We start from the raw sequence: 8,199 nt of genomic DNA on the forward strand, positions 1-8,199 counted from the left end.
ATCAGTGAGGAGACTGAGGGGAAGCTTGTGCCACAGTCAGTGTTCTCAACAGACTGCAAGGGTTGAAAAATCTCTTTTATCTGTTACTTGGAGCTAAGGGTGGAAGAGCTGGCTGTTTAAAGTGCTCTCTAGCACTGAAATTCTGTTATTCTTAGGTTTGTATTCAAACAGCATCCAGGATCTCTGCTCACAACTCACTGTTTGCTGCAAAATCTTGCAACAAAGACTTGGTTTCTGTCCCAGAGGTTTTACAATTAATTTTTTTAATTTTGTAAATGTACCTTTAGTTATTGCCTGTAACTATGATATTTAAAGGAAGCAAAATTAAAATAAAATGTTTTTAAAGAGAGCAATCTTTGGTTTATTTCTACATGATAGATGAAGGAATCTTTCAATTTTAAAATATTTCTGCTTATTTGGAGGAGGATGTTGATGGATTCACGAGTGAAGAGATGCAGCAGGCAGAGAACTGTCCATGGCAAATGCAGTGTCCTATAGATTAGTGTGGTGATGGATCTTGAGTTTGATTCTTCTCATCCATTCCAAACATTCTCACACTTTTTGGAGAAACCCTTTCATTGAGAAAATGAATAATGTTTTATGTGCCATTTGAGCCAGCTCTTTGTGTTCCTTATCCAACATATCAGCTTGTTCTTTGTGCCTCACTTTCTTCCCCCCTCACTTCTTCCCTCTCCATAACTTTCTTTATGCTGGAATTTTCTGAGGTTCTGCCGCTACAGTAGAAAGCAAATAGAGCTGGGCTTCCCCACAATCAGTCTAGTTCCAGCAAAACTTACCTGCTTGTGCTTGCCAAAGCTGTGAACTTACCTTGCTTGTGCCACAGACGTGCACTATAACTGAGCAGCTGTCATGAACTACTGGTCTTGTCCAATACTTCCATTGTGACAGAGATTCCTTGGCCATGGATGGGTGTGGAATGGTCTCACTGTGCTTCCCTCACAACGCTTCTGTCAGCCTGTGCTAACACTGGCGGTGCTGAGTTGCCCAACTTTGAGATGGTGAGCAGGAATGGTTCTTAAAAACAGTAGTGTTAGAAATCTTCATTTCCCAAGGACCTGTGGGGTGTGATGGCCAAGGGAATTTGAACAAGATATTGATTTTGCAGCCATAGTCATAAGACAAGTGCAATGAGAATTAAAATATAGCTCTGCTTTTGCTTCCTATAAAGTAAGTGTCTGTGAATATTTCTATGCTCATTTTCTTTTTTGCATGTATGTTTCTGTTTTACATGTATATTTTATTATTTGTTTTTAAAAATCCCTGCCATTATCAATATATATGTAAAAAATTTTTTGGGGGGATGGGGGAAAGCTGTAGAAAAATATGTTTTGACATATTTTCAGAAGAGGATCTCTATTGACATTTTTCAGAAGAGGATCTTTTTTAAAAGATGATGAAAGCTTGAATTACGCTTGCATGCCACACTACACTGCTCTTCTTTTATCCCATATATTTAGTATGTTATTGCTTGAAAATAATTATAGGGTACAAAGATTGGAACCATGAGAAATGAACATTTGAAAAAAATTTCAAGACTTCACAAAACTGAAGACAGTGCACAACATGTTCATCCTTGTGAAAATTCTTCCTTTGTAAGTGCTGCCAAGGTCAATGTCAGCTTGAATACTCTAATGCATACTGTAAGTGTAAGCCATGCAGATTAGATCTGCCCAGAGCTATTCCTATTTGTTCATCCAGCTTTTAAAAATACATGTTTGTGCTCTTCTATTAAAAAATTTCCATTAAAAAAATCAGCAGTCCAATCTTGTATCAGGTCTTTCACTATATTCATTCTCCACCTACCTTTCATTTTGCCCCAGAAATATATACAAACAAGTTTCCATCTGCGCACTGCTGAATGTATTTTCACATTCAATAGCAACAGCATAATGTATTTCCTGCATTTTCCAGATAAGTTAATGGAATTAGATTATGCAGGGAATAAAAATAGTTCAATGTTAGGACTCATTATGGGAATCTTAACATTTACTAAAATGCTGAACTAATAATATTGAACATGGAATTGTATTTTAATTGCTTTTATCTCTAGAGTGAATCTTTACCTGCATGAACTATGTTATTAAGGGCACAAAGTAATCCCAAGTACAGCAATACTTCATGCAGTCCCACTTATTTTATTACAGCTCCTATTTTTCTGAAGCTTCCAAGGAAAGAGAGAGAGGAAAACAGGGCCAAAGAGAGAGAAAACAGTCCCTCTTCAATATGATTTCTTAAATTGTGAAGTCAAATGGGAGGTTGTTTGGCTATTGAGCGATTTTAGGGCCAAATCTTTAGTATATTTTTGTATCACGCTGTTTTTCTCTAGCTAAGAAAATATTGGGAAAAAATCTAAATCAACCTGATTCCTAGGCATGGTCTTTATGGATTCCTGGAGATACTTGTCTATATGACAGGGAAGTATGTGATGCTTCCTGGGCAATCACAAGCAGGAGTAGTAGGAGTCTGTCAGTGTTTGCACCAGAATCTGTACAGAGCCATTTGTGGCTTTGCCCTTGGCAGTCTCTTCCAAACAGCTCAAGAATGTCTCCGTAACAGCAGATGGACACTATTGGACAATACTGGTGTAGACATCTGTCATAAATCTTAACAACTTGTTCAGGAAAGTTGTGGTATCAGAGGTTTTCTATCATCATCAGTTAGTCTGTACTACCAAAGGAGGTGAGACTTGGCTTCCCAATTTGATAACAGTTGATATTGTTTCACTGACACTAACATCTGCAATTCAGGGAGGTGATGACCTTGCAAATATTCCCCTTGATTGCCATGTTAGTAAGCAGCTTGCTGTCTTCTGGCTTTACTTTGGAAAAAACCAGTGGGTTTTTAAAAGTTTAAACTACTATTTTTTTCTGTTTCCTGCTCACTCATCTATCCTTGCTGTGCTCATTGCTGCTGCTGGGCTGCTGCTGGCTTGTCAAGCTGACCCTGCCATTGCCTCCTGACACTATCAGGCTGTCTGTTGTGGCACTGACTTTGGATCCGTGGCAGGATGCTGGATCTGTTGCTCCCACACTTGTCTCCCTTTGTACTGTTGCAGTTCTTACAGTGCTTCTGTGAGTTACTGACAGTTTATGTCATACTGGTTCCTTATAGGAAAAGTGATCTCTCTTAAGACTGTGCAATAGGTTATTTTTTTGATTGGTGGCTGAGCCAAACCTGAAAAGTATGTATTGTAGGGATTTTTGTTGTTTTGGGGTTTTTATAAGATTTTCTTTTTGTAGTAGATTTATTTATTTTTAAGGTTTTTCTCATAGCAATGAAAGACTGAAAAATAGCCATTCTGGATAAAGGAAACATTTAATTCAATGTCAAGAATAACATTTTGTTTCCAGTGGAGATTGTGCTAACAAAAGTAAACAACAGAAGTATGTCACTAAAAGTTAAGCACCAGTTGCAAAACTGGCCAGGAATATTGTCCTCAGTGAGTAATCAGGACATTTACACAGAATATGAAGGGCTTACATTCAAATCCTCCCTCAAGAAACATCACTTCTTCACCTTCTGTCTGCCTGATGCATGTTCTAGATGTCACATTGTGTGGGTGTATCTTTACTCAGTCATTTGACTGCAGACATTCCACTTTGTGTAATTATTTTAATAGGAACTGACAGCTGCTTGTTCTATCTTCTCAATAAGTGTGTGTGTAACCTGTTACATCACTCTCAGCTTATGAATTCTCCTCCTTCATGAATATTTGCACAAGATGAAAGAGCTGCAGAAGAAGAAACTGGAACCACTTGCATGAGAAAACTTTACAGCCACTGCAGCGGTCACATACCTTGCTCTGAGATACAGTTTCTGAGATCCCTATTCTTAAGTGCACATTTGTGAAACTGCTGTTATCTCCATGTGACCTTGTTGAACATAATTCCAAACAGTTTTGTTTGTAATAAAGTAGTTTTTATATTCCTGTGTCACTGAGTTCCAGACTGTGCAGAGAGTACAGTGACCCCTGGAGCAGGAGCTGTGCATGTACCAAGAGAATTTGTTCTCCATCTTTATCTCAGGTTAGCATCAGTTCTTGAAGGAGGATTAGTTTCTGACATGATGATATTAGTAATGAGTTGTGACTCCTGAATAAAAAATTGACTCCTTACTGACTGATCAGTTCTTAGACAATTGTAAGTGAAGTATGTGAAACTAAGTACTCAGTCTCAGTTTCACTGAAATCCACCCCACAGAGAAATCAAATCCAAGTGTATATGCTTAGAAAAGTTATGATTTTGGTGTCATAATGACACATAACATTTTGGAAAGTTTGCAATAGGTGCTTAACTAATGAGAGTCTCCAAAACTTTCTCCTTGTTTCAGTCTGATAGTAGAAAAAATGAATAAAAACTCTTAAGCTTAGCCATAACTAAACTGGGGATGATATTCTGAGCCATGCTATTTCTGCTCACTGTCATGATGCTCTGATATTTGTTGCTTGAGGTTATTTGCCCAAACTGCCTCTTCTGACAACCCAAGCTGTGGGGAAATTTGGGGTCCAACCCATTTTCACAGGCAACACTTTTTCACTGCTCAAACCACAGCTTTCTTCCAGCACCATCTTACCCACCCAAATGGTTAGACTAAGGTGATGAAGGGTCAGCTGAACAAATCTCATTATGAAGCATTATTTTTCCTTTCAGTGACAGGAAAAAAATTTAGCATTGATAGGTAAGTCCTCTAGTCAAGAGTCTTTTGAAGCAGAATTCTCCTTTAAGCTGCCCCTCTCGTGAGCTGAGCTGTCTAAAGAAGTAAAGGTCCTCTTTTTTATATTTAGTCCAGCAATATCAGGTGATAAACCACAGCATTTGGGATTATATCCCTCTATGAAATCATACTAACTGAGTCTATTATAAGCTTTCTCCCTCACACTGCCTTTATATTTAATTAATTTAGAAAATTGGCTTCAACTTCTCTTTTCCCTTCCTTGTATTTCTTACTCTGTTATCATTTTTGTCCAGAAGGATGTTATCTTTTCATTTCACTTTTACTAAAACATTTTTAAACTCTTTTTTATTCTTTTGCCTGTATTAAATGTTTTTGTATCCACAGCTGAAAGCTGTACTGATTTTGAACTGGTCTTTTGGAAATTGCTGAAATTATTATAATTTGTTTATTTTCAGACAGAAGGTCATGTCTTAGACCATTCTTTTTGTTATGAAGACTGGGATTAAAGTGATCTGATTGTCAAGATCCCTACTGTCAATTTTATCAACAACTTGTAAACTTCTCTGTCATTTTCTCAGTTTAATAAGCCAGTTTTAGGAGAGCTGCCAGGCTGTGATCCAGGTGAAAGGGTCAGCAACTGCAGTTCCTGCAGCACTTCCTAGCTGTGCTGGAATGTCTTGATAAGCACTTTCATAGTCTGGACCCTTCCTTAGAAACTGAGGGAGATGGACTGGTTTATTTATTCTCTCATTTATTTGTCATGTAGAGCATATGTTTCTGCTAATTTCCTGAATCTAAGAATCTAAGACACCCCAGGAGAAAGTGTTCTTTTCTATAAAAGCAAGGAATTAATGATGTCTATTTAATGATCTCCAAATCACTGACAGTGGTTATTTGTACTGATGACCTCAGTCTCCTGTTGAAGAAGGCTGAGGTGGATAATTCTGGACTTTGCCCCAGAAATGTTGGCACCCTCCAAGGCTGTGTTCTGAATGAGGATCATCCTTCCTTTGGGAGAAACACAACACAATATGATAGTGATAACATTTACATAACATTATCTCAGGCACCCACACCAAGGCGAACTTTCAGAATACGCGCTCTTACTTGTATTTCTTAGGGTACTGAATTCCCTGTATTTTTATCTGTTTCTTCATATCAGTTACAGGATTGCTGCCATGAAAAATGACATTGTCTGAAAATTGTGAATAACAAGATGATGAGATTGTTCAATACAGATTTGGGAATAGGGAATCATACAATTAGTCTGAAAAAAAGGAAGGGGGGCAAAACAAATACCAGGCAAATATGATTTCAAAAGCAGGCTCTTATTAATCTTTCCTGAAGAGTAAAACTCAACATATTTGCCAAACTTCCAAAAGATATGTGCTTTCTGTGGGTGTACTCTTTGGCCAAAGAGAGCAGTGTGCTGTCCTGCCTGCCTGTCAGGCTGTGCTTCCCAACTGAGAGCAGATGTGAAGCTGCTTACGGTGTTTGGAATATTTTTTTGCATAACATTGAAACCCAGAAAAACAGAGGAATATTCTGCAACTATTCATCTGTTCACAGATCTGCACTCTTCTCAGATCTGCAATCTGCAGATGTCAGCCACATGAAATCATATGTTTAAAATAAGAAATGAATAGTATTGAGCAGATGAAGGTAGCTGGTATCATCCAGCAGGTTATTGTACCAAAATTTTCACCTGTTATGTCATATAATAGTCTTGAATTTAAGATGAAAGTAATTTTTTTTCAATTTCATATAGATAATGAGTGGCTTACATGTTATTTTACAGCAGATTAAAAAGCTTGTTTTTGTTTTCAGCTTTAATACTCTAATGCAATCTACTTGATAAGAATAAATTCAGTTTTGCTCCTGAAAAGTAATATGGAGGTTGAGAACCTGAAATTGTTCTGAGAGTATGTGAGGACACACAAGCAAATGCCAGGAAAAAGGATCTTATCAGTACAGTCAGTATAAATCATCATTTTGTCTGCAGTACGACAATGTATCCACTGTTTTTAAACCCATAGAAATTCCAACACATTTCTTGTAAAGTGTCTTTTAAATTCTACACTTTCTCCATGTAGTGAAGACAAATTTATTCCAATTTTAAAGATTTTTTTTTTCTAAAATCAACAAAATAAAACAACCAGAAGGGTTTTTTTCTAGCACAGGAACACAACTCATCAAAATGTTAACCTACCAAATTCCTTGGCATTGTTTGACTTTTCTGTAACCATCTAAACACATTTTAAATGCTATTTCTTGATTCAGCAACTAATTTGGCTATTCCTTCCCAATTCTGATTGATACTATTGATTGTCTTCTCAAGGCCTCTTGAAGTCAATAGGACACCACTAGTTTAGTTTGTGTGCTTTGCATCTGTTCTGATGTTTAATCAGAATAACTGATGCCTCTTTCTAGACATCATGTTCTTCACTCACTGATTTTGTAACAGACTGAAATCAGCATTAGCTGCAATTAAACTATAAACTCTTAGTTCTTCTTTTAATTAAAACAAAAAATATATAATGAAACAATGACAGAAGTTTTTAATGATAATTCCTATTTAAACAATAGAATCACCTAATTATATCTTGAGTGGAAAATTATTTGGGGATACTATGATTTTGGTTTTTTGAGTGAGAAAATGAAACTAATATTAGAAATTACAAAGACCACAGGGTACAATATTTGTAAACCAAACTTAATGAAAATCTATATTGGGGTTTGAATGAAATATTTTTAATTTCTTTTAAGTCTGTTTCTATTTGAAGCTCCCAATTTATCATAATCTGAAACAAAAACCCCACTATAATTTTAACCTTAAATGTACTTTTGTGGTCTTCCTCTAAAATGTAGCAAATAGGTTTATGAGGTAACTAGGAAGTAGCTTTCCAATGTTAAATAAAAGACTGTGTTAAATAAGTTCTTCTTATTAAATTACTTTTGTGCTGGAGGTTCATTAATATTCATTCTCCAAAATCTAGCAAAGGTCAGCCAAAAGGTAATTGTGTCAAGACTGAATACCTTTCCTCTGAACTTTCTGTACATATTAAAGCCAATTTTTTTTCTTCTACTTCTGTAAAACTTATTTGCAGTAGGATTTACTGGCTCTGTCAGATCTCTTATTTCAAGACAACCTTTTAGAACCTTTGTATCTTCTGCAGACACACATCCACATTCCCACCAGAGTGTTGTAAATTTATGTTTCTGTGAGGAATTACCAGCACACCTGGAGAGCAGCCCACTGTGAGCCGCAGTGGAGAGCACCATGCCGCAGCTGGAGGCAGCAAGGAATTGTGTCACAGAGAAACTCCAGTGGAGTTGGGAAAAATTTTCCAAGCACCAAATTGGTGTTTGGCCAGGAGACTGCAGCAAACTCCTTACATTTAAAGGAGTAGCACTTGAACATTAAGGAATTAATGAATGAACCAAGGAATTGAAGAGTATTGGGGAAGAAAGTTGTGCTGACTTCACATTTCAGCCAAAAAATGA

The sequence above is a fragment of the Corvus moneduloides genome, chromosome 3 (assembly GCF_009650955.1).
Source record: "Corvus moneduloides isolate bCorMon1 chromosome 3, bCorMon1.pri, whole genome shotgun sequence".
Taxonomy (NCBI): Eukaryota; Metazoa; Chordata; class Aves; order Passeriformes; family Corvidae; genus Corvus; species Corvus moneduloides.